Source organism: Protopterus annectens, chromosome 11.part0, assembly GCF_019279795.1.
Source record: "Protopterus annectens isolate FY-2018-M chromosome 11.part0, PAN1.0, whole genome shotgun sequence".
In the NCBI taxonomy this organism is placed as follows: domain Eukaryota; kingdom Metazoa; phylum Chordata; order Ceratodontiformes; family Protopteridae; genus Protopterus; species Protopterus annectens.
In genome coordinates, this window is record NC_056745.1 from 440,037,170 (window position 1) to 440,055,746 (window position 18,577).

Consider the following 18,577-nt stretch of genomic DNA (forward strand, 5'->3'; position numbering starts at 1 on the left):
CAGTTGTAGTTAAAGTTGAGCTGCTCATTTGGAGAATATGACCCCACTAATTATCTTGGATGCAAAATTTCTAGTTTTATTTTATGCATTTCAGATAAATATAGTCTCACTGTCTCTATTTGTTCTGCGGCTTTTTTAGAAAATAAGATTGAGTGGATTTTCTTTAATTATATCTGACATTGTCACCTTTGAGATTAAGAACTGTCAATTGATTAGTACTATAAGCCAGTTTTCCATACCCAAATTATATTTAACCATTAAGTAGTCCATGCTAAGCACGTCATTCTCTCTCAACATTTGACTACAAAGTCATATCCCTGTTTTTTTTTAACTGTCCATGCATTCTGGTATAGAGAATACTGTAAAGCATGATGTTGTCTCCAGGTATTTATATGCAGGTCTTCTAAATGTTTTTAATATGCTGTTTATGCAAGTAGTATATGTTGGATTATTGGTATTTTTAAATAAATATTTCTTTAACAGCCACTTATAAATTTCTATATATTGTAGAGTGACATTTTTTTCTTTATTTAATCAAATGGTCTCCTGCATTGTTTAATTGGATAATTAATCAGAATTCAACTATAAAACTTCTGTTTTAATAACTTAATCTATAGTATATGTTTGTAGGTCAGGAATTCCATTCCACCAACTTCCCACTCTCTTGAGTGATATCCCCAAACTATTGTACTTTGTTTGTGGCTACCATAAAATAATGAAACCATTAAATTGTTTAATGTGTTCTTTATATGGAACGAAAGGTGCTGTTTTTTTTATGTATAGTATTTTGGATAAAATAGATTGATTTTAATTAAAATGGTTGTCTTCCATAGAAAATAATTTATCCCTATAATTATTATTTTAATATTGTATAAAATATTTTTATAATGTGATGTTGCTATTTCTTTAAGATTGCATGGGAGTGACCTCTAAATTTTTATTATCTTTACTATCCCATTTAAATCTGCCATTCATTTCCTTCAAATAATTAAATTATGTTAATAAGATATTGGTTTTATTCTAATTTAACTTAAGACCTAACACAAAAATAATGTAATTATTTTTTATATGTATTAGTGAAGAATTAATGGTGTTTATTTTTTAACAGTATGTTGCCAGAAAATAACTGAAGTTTAGAAATATATTGACAGTGTAAAGTCCTACTGTATTGTTACAATTTGTGTAATTGCCTGGCTATTTATTTGCGTTTGTTGAACAAGAAAGTCAAACTAGGTGGAGCCCATTTTCAGTGGAGGCCCAGGATAAAAGCTCCAAATTAATTTCAGACCGTTAACACAAAAACAGCAATTGCATTTCTTAGAAAAAAAACGTAATTACAATGCAGGTAATTGCAGTAAAGTATTTGCATCAACAGTTACACATCTGTACAGTTCTTATAGCTCTAAAATATTGCAGGAAGTAAATGGATTTGAGACTGTTGTAAAGAAGTTTAGTGTTATGTTTTAGTAAAGAAAGGCTTGCAAGGCTTTGGCTAGAGGCTGTGTACCAAAAGCAAGTAAGAAAAGAGACCAAGGGCAACTTTGTTTCATGTCCTTGCTTGTTATTATGGACTGCGAAATTAATCATACTAATTTTTAACATGTGAAAATGTATTTGTATAAAATGATTGATAAATGTTATAAAATTGCTTAGAATATGTGTACTTCTAGCACTTTAAGACCAGTTTACTGAAATCAAAGACCAGCTATATCGAGGCTAATTACAGATGGTTCTTGTTTACTGTTGATGTTCATCGTGCATACAGCTGCAGTCATAACAGATGGGTTATCCTGCCGTCAGGCGGGTCCTCGGTCGGCCGAATTCCAAAGTCTAGGTCCGGCGTCGGATGTAGTCACTTCTTCCCTGACGTCAGTGCGGCAGGGGTATAAAGGAACCAGCCGACGCCATTTTCTCCAGTCTTTCTTGCCGCGCGGTGCCCGAAGCATAAGCAGTTCGCAAGTGCCGGTCGGCCAGCTCCTGAGATTAAGAATATTTTTCAACCGAAGTCTTCTTGAAAGCTAAGTACCCCGTTGGGGAAACTTTTCTTGCCTCAGACCGATGTCAAACAAAGTTAATAATTGCATTTCATGTGGGAAGCAAATACCACATAAGGGTTTCCATTCCTTCTGCATTCCTTGCTTAGGCCCAGACCACGACGTCTCGGCCTGTCGTTTTTGTACTAGCTTTAACAAATGCACTATTAAGCGTCGGGCGGAGTTCACCCAACACTATTTTGGCAAAAAATTTAATTGCATTATGTCGTCGGATACTCCGACTCCCGTTTTGAGTAAAAGACGCAAAGATAAGGACTGACATACGAGGCCCGCGACTTCTACCGACACCATGCTAAAGCCGACTACAGGTGCTCCGGTTCTCAGCGAGGCGCCTACGCAGCCCCTGACTACCGATGACACTTCCTTAGCGGTGTCTTTTGTGCCCGAGGTCGCAGGCTCCACGGCCCACACCCCGATTACAGATACCGACGCCACTCTTGGCGGGGAAACTCAGAGTTCAGACAGGCCTACCACCTCTCAATGTGTCTTCAGGCCTTCTTCTTTTTCCATTAAAGCTTACACTAAATCTAAAGCAGCCATGCATACTAAAAGACCAGCTCCACAGGGCCCCTCTCAAGGCCCCATGCCTAAAAAACAGATGCTCAAAATGGCTGAGGATTTGATTACTCTTATCAGGGGTTCTCAAACCCCCTCGGACAAAAGGCCCAGAGTGGAGGATGAATACCCTTCCTCGGACCAGGCCTCCATTACTTCAGAACATTCTGAAGACCAGGAACATTCATACTCCCCTTTTGAAGATTCTGATGCAGAGGAGTCCATTCCCTCTGTCTCCCCCCCTGAGGACTATTCTTTTGGGGAAACCTTGCATACCTTGAGGGAACACTTCCACTGGGAAGGCCAAGATTACTCAGATTCCAAGAAAAGGCTCAGGGATTTTCTCTTGCTCCCTCAGCACAGGCCTCTGGCTATCCCTCCTGTCTTAAACATACTAGATGATGTGTATTCAGAGGCCAGCCTTAACCCAGATTCTTCACCACCAGCTCCAGTTAAGCCTGACAGGTATTACCGGGTTCCTGATTCACACCAATTCCTATACAAAAGCCATGCTGCTGACCCGGAAACTATTTCACAGGGTCCCAAGGGAATTAAGGCCTCTACTGCCAAAAATCCATTACCTTCAGAGAGAGAGATTCCAGAGCTTTAGAAAGGTGGAGGGAAAAGGTATACACCTCGGCCACTTTAACCATGAGGGCATTAAACTGTCAGTTCCACATGTTAAAGTATCAACAGTTTTTGTTATCTCAGTTGAAAAACAAAATGTCACAACCTGAACAACCAGACTTGAAGGAGTTGCAGGATTTGTTGCATGGTGCAGAACAAGTGGGTAAACATACCTTGCAATGTGGTTTTGATGCTTTAGAGGCCTCATGTAGAGCTGCTGTTACAGGGTCTGTCATACGTAGACATGCTTGGCTCAAAGAGCAAACCTTACCAGATCATGTCAAAGCCAAATTACTAGATGCACCTGTGCAAAAAGATGTATTGTTTGGTGTTAAAGCTGAGGAGGTATTAAAGAAAATGGAGGAAAAGGCAAAATCAATGCAAACAGTGAAAGATTTCCTACAGGTACAACCTCCACATTTCAGTAGAAACTGGCCTTCGAAAAATTGGTCCTTTCCAGCCATGGACAGACCGACCTCAAAGAGGTAGATACAGGCGCCCGAGGGGTAGAGGGCAATCTCAAGGATCATTTAGAGGCAGACAATGGCAAGCACCTACACCAAGTGGTGGAGAGGATAGATCACAGTAATTCAGAAAGCAGACACAATGACTTTCCCCTTTGCATGCCAAGCAAAGCTCTAATGGCAGCACCTTTAGGTGGAAAACTGGCATTATTTTCGAAAAATTGGCATATTGTCACAAAAGACAAATGGATCCTGAACATTATAGACAGAGGCTACAGATTCCACTTTCACACCCTTCCAAAAATGAGAGGCATGACAAACCTGCCACAAAATCAAAGGGCAGAGGCACAAAAACAAATTTCAGCTCTCATGGACATGAAAGCTATTCAAGAGGTACCTGCACAAGAACAGGGTCAAGGTTTTTATTCCAGACTATTCCTGGTACCAAGGAAGGACAAAGATTGGAGGCCTATTTTGGACCTATCCATCCTAAACACATATTTACTCATACCAAAATTCAAGATGCTCACATTACAGCAGCTTCTTCCCATGCTGGGCAAGGAGTCTTGGCTGGTAACATTGGACCTCAAGGAGGCATACCTGCATGTCCCTATCAGACAAGATTGCAGAAGATATCTCAGATTTCTTGCAGGTTCAACCCATTATCAATTCTCTGCATTGCCCTTTGGTTTATCTACTGCGCCCAGAGTGTTCACAAAATGCCTGGCATCAGTAATTGCCTACTGCAGACTTCAAGGGATACATATATACCCATATTTGGACGACTGCCTGATCCAAGCGGACAGCAAACACTTACTTCTGAAACATCTGGCGTTTGTAATAAAGTTGTTGAACTCTCTGGGTTACACAGTCAACAAAAAGAAATCAAAACTAATACCCTCTCAAGTAATAATTTTCCTGGGTGCCAGCTTGAATACAAACACCCAGATGGCCTACCTCACGCCAGAAAAACAAGGGCAACTTTCTCAATACTTCAGAAAAATGGCAACCTTCACCAGGCTGACTGCAAGGAAAATCCTGCAGGCTCTGGGATTCATGGCATCTTGCATCCTGCTAATCCCATGTGCAAAGCTGCATATGAGGAAACTTCAATGGTACCTAAAAAACTTATGGTCTCAACACAGCCACAGTTTGGAAACAATTATACCACTGATTCCATGTCTCCAAAAGGAATTTCTGTGGTGGGCTCAAGCATGCCAAAGAAACATAGGTCTCCCTTTCTGCCTGCCTCAAGCAAATCAAATCATCACAACAGACGCCTCGGACTACGCCTGGGGGGCGAACATGACAGATCAGTGCATTCAGGGCAAATGGTCCCAAAAAGAAAAGCACCTACACATCAATCAAAAGGAAATGCTAGCAGTAAAAAATGCTATTATGGCTTTCAAAGACCTACTGCATCCAGGCCAGCTATTGATAAGGACAGACAACACCACAGTGATGTGGTACATAAACAAACAGCGAGGAACCCATTCTTATCCCCTGTGCAGGCTAGCCATGTCTCTTTGGAACATGGCTCTGGAATTACAAATCCAACTTCAAGCACAATTCCTGCCAGGCAAGGAAAACACGCTGGCAGACGACCTAAGCAGAAATATGACAGATCCACACGAATGGAAGTTGCATCCTCAAGTTTTTGCAAAGATAATTCAAGCATGGGGAAGGCCAGACATAGATCTCTTTGCTACCCACAGAAATTACCAATTGACAAAATTCTGCTCAAGGACCTATCATCCACAGGCCTGGAAAGTGGACTCACTTTCTTTCAGTTGAACGACAATGACAGTTTATGCCTTTCCACCTCTTCTTCTGCTGCCCAAAGTTCTATTAAAGGCCAGAGCAGACAGACCAAAGATGATTCTCATTGCTCCAGACTGGCCAAGACAACACTGGTACCCTCTCCTGAGGAGCCTGACGCATTCCCCACCATGGATCTTGCCTCTAATGCCTCTTCTGTTAACCCAGCACAACTTCAAAACTCTTCACAGTCAGCTGAAAACACTCAATCTAGCCGCATGGAGGATTCCTTAAATTCACAACAGACCCTCCTCTCCAAGGAGGTGCAGGATGTCATTTTGGAGGCCAGAAGGCCTTCTACTAGAAAAGCCTACTCCGCAAAATGGAAACGGTTTTGTGCCTGGAATCAGAAAAAGGGACAGAATCCTGGAATACTGAATTTACCACAAATATTACAGTACCTAGCTGAGATGTTAAGCAGTGGACTTTCATTTTCCTCCATCAAAATCCATGCCTCAGCCATTTCTGCTCAATACAACACTGATCCTCCTTTATTCTCTCATCCTCTTCTAAGACCGTTCCTCAGAGGGGCTAAGAATATAAATCCCCCAAGGAAGCAACCAGTGCCTGCTTGGGACCTCAATTTCATTCTAGAAAAATTGACCCTGCCTCCATTTGAGCCAGCTGCTTCAACAGAACTGCAATTTTTGTCATGGAAAACAGCCTTTCTTCTGGCTATCACCTCAGCACGCAGGGTTTCGGAACTACAAGCCCTCATGGCTGTGCAGCCTTTAATCATTTTCCATCAGGACAGAGTATCCTTATGAACCCAACCCTTCCTTTATGCCAAAGGTAGTATCCAGTGTAGCCTTGAATCAGGCTATCCACTTACCTACCTTTTACCCTAATCCACAAAACAAAGGGGAGAGACTACTACATTCCTTGAACATTCACAGACAGCTTCGTTATTACTTGGACAGGACAAAGCCATTCAGAAAATCAGAGCAACTCTGTGTCCTATGCTACAGGTGCTCAAGGGAAGGCTATTTCCAAACAGACAATCTCAAAATGGATAGCCCACTGCATACGCTTTTGTTATTCTTTTCATGGTAAAACTATACCTACAAGCATCAGATCTCACTCCACAAGGGCCACAGCTACCTCTGCAGCTTTCCTCAGGGGTGTCCTACCAAGGATATTTTGGAAGCAGCCACTTGGAGTTTTGTGCATACTTTCTCCAAGCACTACCACCTACCATTATACTCCAAATCTAGAGCGGGCTTTGCCACTGCAGTCTTGCAGGGCATCCTTGCTCCTCCTAGTTCCACTTAGTGCCTACCACCACTTTTTTTAGCTTTGGGATTTTACCCATCTGTTATGACTGCAGCTGTATGCACGATGAACATAGTACAGTTTTGTACCTACCATAAATGTAGATGTTTGAGTGCTAATACAGCTGCAGTCCAGGTTTCCCCTCCCTCCTTCCCCTCTTGGAACAGGCCTAATGGCTAAACGCCTCCTCATACAACCTGATTGGGGTATTCTTTTATGGTGTATTTGCTTGCAACTACTGTTTTTTGATTATATTGCACTGCATTATTACATAAATTCATGTTTTGCCTTCCTTCTGGGGGCACCTGACATCTGGGGCAAGAAAAACTGAAGAAAATGGCGTCAGCTGGTTCTTTTATACCCCTGCCGCACTGACGTCAGGGAAGAAGCGACGACATCTGACGCCGGACCTAGACTTTGGAATTCGGCCGACCGAGGACCCGCCTGACGGCAGGATAACCCATCTGTTATGACTGCAGCTGTATTAGCATTCGAACATCTACATTTATGGTAGGTACAAAACTGTACTTTGGCATGACCAATTAGAGTATTTATTATTTTGGTATTCTAATGTGTTTGCCCATTTAATGTAAAACCAGTTCAGTCTTCTCTAAAATAATTGGCATATGTTTTTAATCTGTTATCAAAGATTGACATAATTTTGTAATCAACTTTCAGGAGTGATATAGATTTATAAGAAGAGTATAGAGATGAATATTTTTTCTGTTTTAAAGGAGAACCGCACCCACAGACTCAAAAAAACATGTTTATTTCATCATGGTTTGGGGTTTCCTACATTTTAACACCACTCTGGGACTATTTAGAGCTTTTTAGATATTTTTATACGCAATTTCTGACAGATCACATGGGGTCTGACATCTTGAAATAATTCTGATTGTTTAGTCTGCCTCTAAGTATCTCAGAATGCATTGTTTTTCTCCAAAAAATTGCATCATGTCTGCCACGTTTTCCCTAAAGCTCCTGTCAGTGCACTGATTTTACAGGCATTCACTGCTGTGTTATAGTCACCTACTTTTGGTTAAAATTTTACCCTTTTTCAATGACTACTTCGAAAACAAGCAGTGCAAATGTTACAGAACAGAATTGAAAGTGCATTTTATTGCTCTTTCTTCTTAGAAATACTAACTTGATTTCTTTTGTGAAGGTTGAAATCTAGTTCTTCAAGGTATCTCCTCTCCCCCTTCACACATACCTTCCCTAGCTATCAAAGAGCTAAGGATAATTTGACCTATTATCTGCATGTGATTGACAGCTTACAGCAGGTGGCCAGACTAATGTACTGTTTTCTTGTCCGCCTTTCCTTCCTTACAATGGGAGACTTTTTTTGTTGCACTCTTCCTGTCAGATTTAGAACCAAGCTCCATAGCACTGGGAATAATCACTGCTTTGCAAAGCATCAAACTCTCTCTTATTTTTCATTCCTCTTTGGTTAAATAGCTAACAGATGATACACTATAAACACACACACTTGCCCCTAGCATGCATGCATACATACACACACACACACACACACACAGATACACACTTGCCCCTTGCTTGCAGTCTCACACACGAGCACTTGCCTCTTGCTTGCATTGACACACACACACACACACACACACACACACACACACACACACACACACACACACACACACACAGACTTGTCCCTTTGCTGTACAAGGATGTAAACTTGGATTAAATCCCAGCTATTGCCATGCATGCATGCATGCCCAGCAAAGACGGCTCCTTAGCACTTGCCATTATAGTTTGATATAGAGATTTATCATAAAATGATTGCTGGCTTCAAAAATGCAGCCTCCCAAATCCCAGAACTGGCAACTCCTTCAAAAGATTTCACATAAATCTGTTATAGACAATCAACAGAAGTGAGAATTTTGTTCACCCTTATTGGATGTAGGGGGCTGGGCAAGGCAACTCTGACATCACAATGTGGGAGGTCCACTGGCTCTTCTACAGAGCATGCAAATCAGACAGTGCTTACTTCACTTTGGGGGAGGAAACATCCCTGTAACTACAGCAAGAGCTCTGGCAGATGTGATATCATCATTTAAGAGCCAGCTAGAGGATTTTCAACTTGGTTTTCAAAGTGAAAGTAAAACAGTACAGAAAGTTATCAAGCCTAAGAGGTAAAACAGTTGAGTGGATTACTTTTTAAAGCTGTGGTTCTGATTTTTTGAAGCTGTAGCAACTAATGGGGACTAAAAGAGACAGCAGGTTGAGCAATCTGCTTGAATACCCTGTTGTCCTTTAATGGAGAAGTTGTACATTTCCTTTATGTGGCTATGTTAAATGTAATTTAAATTTCTGTGAATACACTCTGCACAATAGATAAAATATTGTGAGGTTATAAAAATAAATTTTTTCTATTTTTATTTCTTTGCTCCAAAATATTTTTGTATATTCTTATTTAAAAAAGGCACCAATTGTTTTTTTTTCCAGATCACTGTTTTATACATTACCATAGTTTTTTAAATGGCTCAGAATTTATTCTGTGTCCATATATATCTTATTACTGCCATATATAGATATACTGTTGTAAATAGTTTTTGCATTCATTTTGGTTGTAAGCGATAACTTGCATAAGTCTTTAAGAGTTAGAGAATAATAATGTAGTTTAACTTTTTTAAACTAAGAAAAATGTGCTGAAGGCTCTTCTAAAACTGTGCATTCATTTTTTTTTCCATTTCTTATAATAGGCCTTTTTCTCCTTTTTGTATTTTAACTGTATTTTGCCCGTTTCTTTGTTATGCCAGTAAGTCTGTATCTGATAGTTTTCTCTTGCTGTAATGCCAAGTAGAGACTTTGTCATATAATTATGCTTTTATCTAGTCTCACTGGATTAAATCAGAAATTTTACCATTAATTTGAAGTCTAAAAACCGTTGCAATTTTGTTAGTACTGTTTACAATCTTTAAATTGTGGTATATAAGCTGGCAGTCTATCAAAAGAAGCAGATTTTCTTGAATTTATCATTACTGTATAAGATATTGCATTGTGATCTGATGAGATTCATCACTTTTACCTTTTTCTATTTTAAAAAATAAATAATTTAAAAAATACACCTTAGTTCTTGACTGCATAAGGGTAATGAGTGTAAAAAATAATTTTATTCAGAAATCTTATTAACATCTATAAGGTTAGGTAAGTCAGTAAAGTTAACTAAGCCTTACCTGATACTAAATTTTGGGTGTAATTGCACTAGTACCATTTTATTTAAGCATACAATTAGTGTGCTACTATACTATTAAATGCTTTCCTTCATATTCTAAGTTAAAATTTCCAGATATTTCCTATAGAATTTAGCTACATTTCCCAGAATCCAGTGCATGTTTGCTAAGATTAATATATTTTTAATATTCAATAATGATTATACACATCATACCTTTATCATTGCTGTGAGTCAGTAACCCTGGGCAATATAATAGAATTTCTCCATAAGATTGGCTGTACCTGTTCTCTTTTCTTTAAATCTAGAACTTACTAGTACTGTATATTCCTGTGTATTTAATGAAATATCAGTCTTGCAGTAAATGAGTTTCTCGGCAAAAAGCCACTTGTGTTTTATGTATTTTTAGATAAAGTACCTCTCGTTGCCATTGTTTTATACCATTTGCATTTACCGAGACACATTTTAAAGAAGTCGTCTTATTTGTCACGTACATATTGCTATTAATTACTATTCTGCAATAGCCATAGTTAACCAGATACGTTTCCTTTTGCTTTCATACATTATTCTAAGCATCACCTGAAATTCTTTTTATTGGATATTAACAAAAAGTTAATATTCAAAATAGCTAAACTATAAGTAAACAAATTCCCATCTATGGAACTTGTTTGAATAGAAGTCTCTTTCAGGCTGCCTTTCTAATACTGAATGTAATGTATTATTCCCTGGACATTATATTTTTTTTACCATTTAGGTAGAGTATAGTATATGTCCTAAAATGTTTATATTTTAAATGTTATATTGGACAAGCTTGTAAGCAGATTAGGCTTAGAATTATTTAGCATGTTGTGGATGTATGGAACCAGTTCGACACAAGCCCTGTTGAGCAGAATTTTATATTATGATTCTGACCAAAGGGATTTAAAATGCATGTCTCATTGTACAAGCTTTTAGATGCACTTTTGCATTTAAATATTCAGCTGATATTGTTCCATGTTGAAGCACAGTGTTTTCTAATTAAATGTTTTGTTTCCAAATGGAATGAATAAGAAATTGAATTTGAAGTATTTACTGTAGTATTAAAGTACATCTGTTTAAGATTTTTGGTCTCATGACTTGCTTTAACATGCCACTTTTCATTGGTTGCTGTTTTTTTTTTTTTTTTTTTTTAATAAGGTGGTAGTTTTTGTTAGTATTTATAAACCTGGAATGCAGTTGTGCTGAAGTTCTAGTTTAATTTTATTTAAATAAATAAAAGTCAAGTTTTAATGCATGCAGTTCTGTGGACTTCAGTCTGTGAAAGTTTATGGAGTTTTTTTTCATATTGTTTGAGTCCTGCTGTTTAGAAGTGTTCCATTTAGGTTATATCTGAAACTTTTTTAAAATCAGTGAACCTGCAGAATGCTGTATGATTTTCTGTGCACTCTTCTGACACTCGTGTGTGTCAGGAGCAGTTCTTAGAAAAGTGGTCAAAACAGCCAAATTAACTGTTATGGTACTCTTGAGTAACTTTGAATGATTAAGACGATTTATACTGTGCAGGTACAGTGAATTTGTGACAGACCAGTAAGAGTGAAAGGGAAGGTCTACAAGAGGGTAGTGAGACCAGCTATGTTATATGGGTTGGAGATAGTGGCATTGACAAAAAGGTAGGAGTCAGAGCTTGACGTAGCAGAGTTAAAGATGTTAAGATTTGCACTAGGTGTGATGAGGATGGGCAGGATTAGGAATAAGTATATTAGAGGGTCAGCCCAGGTTGGAAGGTTTGGAGACAAAGCCAGAGAGGCAAGATTACGTTGGTTTGGACATGTGCTGAGGAGGGATGCAGAGTATATTGGGAAAAAAGATGCTAAGGATGAAGCTGCCAGGTAACAGGAAAAGAGGAAGACCTAAGATAAGGTTTATGGATGTGGTCAGAGAGGACATGCAGGTGGTTGGTGTGACAGAGCAAGATGCAGAGGACAGGAAGAAATGGAAACAGTTGATCTGCTGTGGCGACCCCTAACTGGAGCAGCCGAAAGAAGAAGATGCTGTGCAGGTGCAGAATGTTTCATAGGGTTGTGCAGACAACAGCATATTTCTGACTGCAAGCTTAATAGTCTTAATGTTGTAAATAATTAGCCGAACTGATAACTGAAACAAAAAGAACAGCCCAGGTGAAAGATAAAACGCACGGTGATAGCGTAACCAAAAGTTTAATGCCCGCTTTCGTAAAAACTTCATCAGAAAACAAAACAACCACAATCCAATGCACTTAAATAGCAACATAATTAACAAACAATTACTCAATTAAAATCAATCAATCCATTAGATGATTGAAAATTAAAAAAGCTCTCTTTAAAAAAATCCAATGAATCAAAGCCCTTGTTTACTTGCAGTTTCCTGTGTTTTAAAAAACATTTAATGTTGATATAGTCATTTAAACCAGGAAACTTGTCTGATTGAAGTTTAATCTGCCATGTGGTTTCACGCTGCTCTAAAAAGTTTTTGAAATCTCCAGCTCGGAGATCAGGGTGAACAACTTCTAATATAGAAAACAAAAATTTCTTATGTCTGTTGCAAGTTTTAGTGTGTTTATACAGGGCATTGCTCTCATCTTTCGTTTTAATGCTGTAAAGATGTTCTCTGATTCTGATGTTTAAACAACGGGTGGTCATGCCAACATAAAATGCAGAACAACCCGAACAAAAACTAATATATACCACCCCCTTAGTCTTGCAATCAGCATAACAAGGTACCTTAAAGGTGTTATCAAAAGTGTCAATTTTAATGTAAGGACCTTCTGAAATAAAACGACACATGTTGCAGCTGTGGCAGGCATGCATGCCCACCTTAGAAGTGCTGATCGTTGGTACAAGTGAAGTCCTATTTTCCAAAATTCCCTTCAGATTGTAACAATTCCTGAAGACAAACTTGGGACCTTCCCCCAGGGTCCTTTTTATCTCTTCGTTACCATTAATGATTTTCCAGTTATCAATTATAATCTGTCTAATCAAAAAATTGTCAGAACTGGTATCTAGAGAACACAGGGTGTTGATATTATAACCATCCCCATGTGTCCTCTGGTTCTGTTCACTGTTGATTGAACCAGGAAAATCAATGATGGGTTTAAAAATGCTGTCACGTTTACTTAATATTTCTTCTGAGGTGGATGTTAATTGATAAAAATCGTACCCCCTATCTAGGAATAAAGAAACGACAGTGTTGAATTCCTGTGTTAAATCATTCTTTTTAGATGTCATCCGGCTTACACGTATAAACTGCCCTCGAGGGATGTTTCTAATAACGTGTCTGGGGTGATTACTGGAATGGTGCAAATACCCATTCGTGAACGTTTCTTTGCGATGAATTTTACTTTGTAAGCGTTCATCGTCTGTATCCCAATATAACAGTACATCTAAAAAATTCACAGTAGTTCCTACATTTCCTAAAGTGAACTTGATGTAATCAGAAATAAAATTAATATCTGTAAAAAACTCATTGACTGCCAAAGAATCACCTTCAATAATAAAAAATAAATCATCAATGTAACGACAGAAAAACTTGATATTGAACTTCTTTTTTAAGGAGGGTAACGCTTCAGACTCCCAGTAAGCCATTACTAAGTTCGCAAAGGCTGGAGCTGCTGGGGACCCCATCGCTACCCCCTCTTCTGTCTGTAATAATTGCTACCAAAAAGAAAAATGTTATTTTCTAAAATTAACTCTAAAAATAACCTAATAGTGGAAATGGTCCCCCCTGTAAACCTGCCACCTTTTCTAGCCAAAAATTCACAAACAGCATCAATGCCTTCCAAATGAGGAATGCATGTGTATTATGATGTCACATCAACTGTAAACATGATGTCACTAGAAGGAACAAAATCATGTTCCTGTAAATAAGTACCTAGTCTGCTCAAAAAGTGCCAGGAATCCTTAACATAAGATGGTTCATTCCCTAAAATGGGGCCCAAGATTAAGTCAATCACCAAAGAAATGCCCTCTGTGATAGAGTGTGGACATGAGACGATGGGTCTTAATGGGGGATCGTTGACATTTTTGTGCGTTTTTGGAATCCCAAAAATCACCCCAATGCGTGGCTCAGTAACAACACAAAAATCGTAAACTTCGCTGTTAATGTCTCCTGACATAAATAAACCGTACAGTTCAGATTGTATCAAACGTACCCTTCGTTTGTAATCAAACAATGTAATGCTTTCATATTCCTCGGAATTATTGATAATTTCTAGCATTTTAGTCTCGTACACATCTTGATCCATGATCACGATGTTACCCCCTTTGTCGCTCTTCATGAACCTGAAACGATGGCATAATGCTTTCAGGTTCAAGAGAGCCGCCCTCTCTTTCCCAGTAAGATTGTCGGAAAAGTGTCTGTTGACTCTCAAAGCTTTATTGATGTCAGCAATACACTGTTCCTCAAATACTCTGATTGTGTTATGTAAGTGAGGTGTAAAAGTAGATGGTTTCACCAGAGACTTTTGAGTCTGACCCTGACTCTTTAAAAAATTCAACATGTATTGCACATTTAACTTCCTAGAAAATTTTTTGATGTCAATGATAGTGTTAGTAACATTTGCCCTAGAAGTAGGAATGAAATTTAAACCATACTTCAATACATCCAATTCACAGTCAGAAAAACAATGATCTGTCAGGTTAATAATATTAAACTGGTCAAAAGTCCCAACTAAGTTTCGTCGGTGGATGAACTGGACCCCAGAAAAGTCCGACTGCGAGTCAGTACCGTATTCCTGTTGCTTTGATTTCCCCTTTTGTTTAAAAAAGTAGAAGCAGGAATTGAACCGCTGTTGATATTCCCCTCAGTATTGTTGTTAATTCTGACCTTAGGTCGAACCGACCCTTCAGTGCTAGCTTGTTGGTCTTTTGCATCAATGTCCATATTGTCTGGTTCAATGACTATCTCTTCATTAAACAAAGTTTTGGCAGTAGAGGAGTCTATAACTGACTCCTTTGTCGAACGCTTGTCATGTTCGTCTCTGCTAAATCTGTTGTCAGTTCGCCTGGTATAACATACCACACCCTCGCTGTTAGTCCAGCTGGAATTAAAGACTCTGGTGGTTTGTTGGTCAGGAAAAAATTGATTATTAGTGTCACCTTTTGAAGTTTTTGAGTTGTTCTTATTGGCAAAATTATCATATGCCACACCACTATCATAGGCAAAAGTATCGCGGGTCAATTTGACCCGTTTACGATTGATAACTTCGGCGGTGTGTTCCATTTCTTGGTGCAAAACAGTAAACAGTTCACCAGCCTTATCGTCACCAAGAAATTCCTTAAGCTCGCTCTCTAATTGCATAATTTCTATTTTGAGTTCCCCCATCTTGGTGAGGTTATTATCAACAAGCAAGCCTAAGAAATCAATACCAGCAGTATTGAAAAAATTGGTTAAAGTTCTGAAAAAAGGCGAAACTTTAGTTACCCCATTCGGGCACTTAAAAAATCTAAGGCCCTTGGGAACAATCCCCAGTTCAATGCAATGTTTAAAATAACTATTTTCTAGATCAAGGGAACGATGTCTCTTTAACAATCTTAAAAGTAAATTGCGTTTGTTGCTAATGTCTGCATAATTAACATCTCTTCTTTTACCTGTGTCGCCAAACGGATTCTGGATCTCGTTAAGAAAAGCTTGAACAGTTCTATGACCGGAATGATGATCAAAGGAAGACTTCTCTCGTGGACGAGACGCCGCAGCCTGGCAATAATCCCTCTCACGCTTGTCTTCAGTGTCAACAACAGTATTCAGTTCAACAAAAGATGTATTCGGACTCGATGAATCTTCCGAACGTTGTTTCGTCATCTGAGGACGTTCGTTCTGGTTGGCCCTCTCCGTCAAAAACTTCAAGGAACTTTTGATGTCTAATAAGGTAGTCATTAGCAACTCACTTAAAGTAATGGTTGCCGAACTCGGCGTAGAATGTACAGTCAAATCCAAAAGTTCGTCATCTCTCACCTCAGACATGGCCAGAAAGAACCAAGTAAATAATTAGCCGAACTGATAACTGAAACAAAAAGAACAGCCCAGGTGAAAGATAAAACGCACGGTGATAGCGTAACCAAAAGTTTAATGCCCGCTTTCGTAAAAACTTCATCAGAAAACAAAACAACCACAATCCAATGCACTTAAATAGCAACATAATTAACAAACAATTACTCAATTAAAATCAATCGATCCATTAGATGATTGAAAATTAAAAAAGCTCTCTTTAAAAAAATCCAATGAATCAAAGCCCTTGTTTACTTGCAGTTTCCTGTGTTTTAAAAAACATTTAATGTTGATGTAGTCATTTAAACCAGGAAACTTGTCTGATTGAAGTTTAATCTGCCATGTGGTTTCACGCTGCTCTAAAAAGTTTTTGAAATCTCCAGCTCGGAGATCAGGGTGAACAACTTCTAATATAGAAAACAAAAATTTCTTATGTCTGTTGCAAGTTTTAGTGTGTTTATACAGGGCATTGCTCTCATCTTTCGTTTTAATGCTGTAAAGATGTTCTCTGATTCTGATGTTTAAACAACGGGAGGTCATGCCAACATAAAATGCAGAACAACCCGAACAAAAACTAATATATACCACCCCCTTAGTCTTGCAATCAGCATAACAAGGTACCTTAAAGGTGTTATCAAAAGTGTCAATTTTAATGTAAGGACCTTCTGAAATAAAACGACACATGTTGCAGCTGTGGCAGGCATGCATGCCCACCTTAGAAGTGCTGATCGTTGGTACAAGTGGAGTCCTATTTTCCAAAATTCCCTTCAGATTGTAACAATTCCTGAAGACAAACTTGGGACCTTCCCCCAGGGTCCTTTTTATCTCTTCGTTACCATTAATGATTTTCCAGTTATCAATTATAATCTGTCTAATCAAAAAATTGTCAGAACTGGTATCTAGAGAACACAGGGTGTTGATATTATAACCATCCCCATGTGTCCTCTGGTTCTGTTCACTGTTGATTGAACCAGGAAAATCAATGATGGGTTTAAAAATGCTGTCACGTTTACTTAATATTTCTTCTGAGGTGGATGTTAGTTGATACAATCGCACTCTATCTAGGAATAAAGAAACGACAGTGTTGAATTCCTGTGTTAAATCATTCTTTTTAGATGTCATCCGGCTTACACGTATAAACTGCCCTCGAGGGATGTTTCTAATAACGTGTCTGGGGTGATTACTGGAATGGTGCAAATACCCATTCGTGAACGTTTCTTTGCGATGAATTTTACTTTGTAAGCGTTCATCGTCTGTATCCCAATATAACAGTACATCTAAAAAATTCACAGTAGTTCCTACATTTCCTAAAGTGAACTTGATGTAATCAGAAATAAAATTAATATCTGTAAAAAACTCATTGACTGCCAAAGAATCACCTTCAATAATAAAAAATAAATCATCAATGTAACGACAGAAAAACTTGATATTGAACTTCTTTTTAAACAGGGTAACGCTTCAGACTCCCAGTTCGCCATTACCAAGTTCGCAAAGGCTGGAGCTGCTGGGGACCCCATTGCTACCCCCCTCTTTTGTCTATAATAATTGTTACCAAAAAGAAAAATGTTATTTTCTAAAATTAACTCTAAAAATAACCTTATGGTAGAAATGGTCCCCCCTGTAAACCTGCCACCTTTTCTAGCCAAAAATTCACAAACAGCATCAATGCCTTCCAAATGAGGAATGCATGTGTATTATGATGTCACATCAACTGTAAACATGATGTCACTAGAAGGAACAAAATCATGTTCCTGTAAATAAGTACCTAGTCTGCTCAAAAAGTGCCAGGAATCCTTAACATAAGATGGTTCATTCCCTAAAATGGGGCCCAAGATTAAGTCAATCACCAAAGAAATGCCCTCTGTGATAGAGTGTGGACATGAGACGATGGGTCTTAATGGGGGATCGTTGACATTTTTGTGCGTTTTTGGAATCCCAAAAATCACCCCAATGCGTGGCTCAGTAACAACACAAAAATCGTAAACTTCGCTGTTAATGTCTCCTGACATAAATAAACCGTACAGTTCAGATTGTATCAAACGTACCCTTCGTTTGTAATCAAACAATGTAATGCTTTCATATTCCTCGGAATTATTGATAATTTCTAGCATTTTAGTCTCATACACATCTTGATCCATGATCACGATGTTACCCCCTTTGTCGCTCTTCATGAACCTGAAACGATGGCATAATGCTTTCAGGTTCAAGAGAGCCGCCCTCTCTTTCCCAGTAAGATTGTCGGAAAAGTGTCTGTTGACTCTCAAAGCTTTATTGATGTCAGCAATACACTGTTCCTCAAATACTCTGATTGTGTTATGTAAGTGAGGTGTAAAAGTAGATGGTTTCACCAGAGACTTTTGAGTCTGACCCTGACTCTTTAAAAAATTCAACATGTATTGCACATTTAACTTCCTAGAAAATTGGCTTTGATTCATTGGATTTTTTTAAAGAGAGCTTTTTTAATTTTCAATCATCTAATGGATTGATTGATTTTAATTGAGTAATTGTTTGTTAATTATGTTGCTATTTAAGTGCATTGGATTGTGGTTGTTTTGTTTTCTGATGAAGTTTTTACGAAAGCGGGCATTAAACTTTTG

At 38.4% G+C, this 18,577-nt stretch overlaps 1 protein-coding gene across 3 annotated transcripts in view; it reads left to right on the forward strand.

The window, feature by feature from the left end:
* TRIM24 (tripartite motif containing 24) overlaps positions 1–18,577 on the forward strand; it is a 1,966,170-nt gene that overhangs the window by 1,478,773 nt on the left and 468,820 nt on the right. The window lies entirely within an intron of this gene.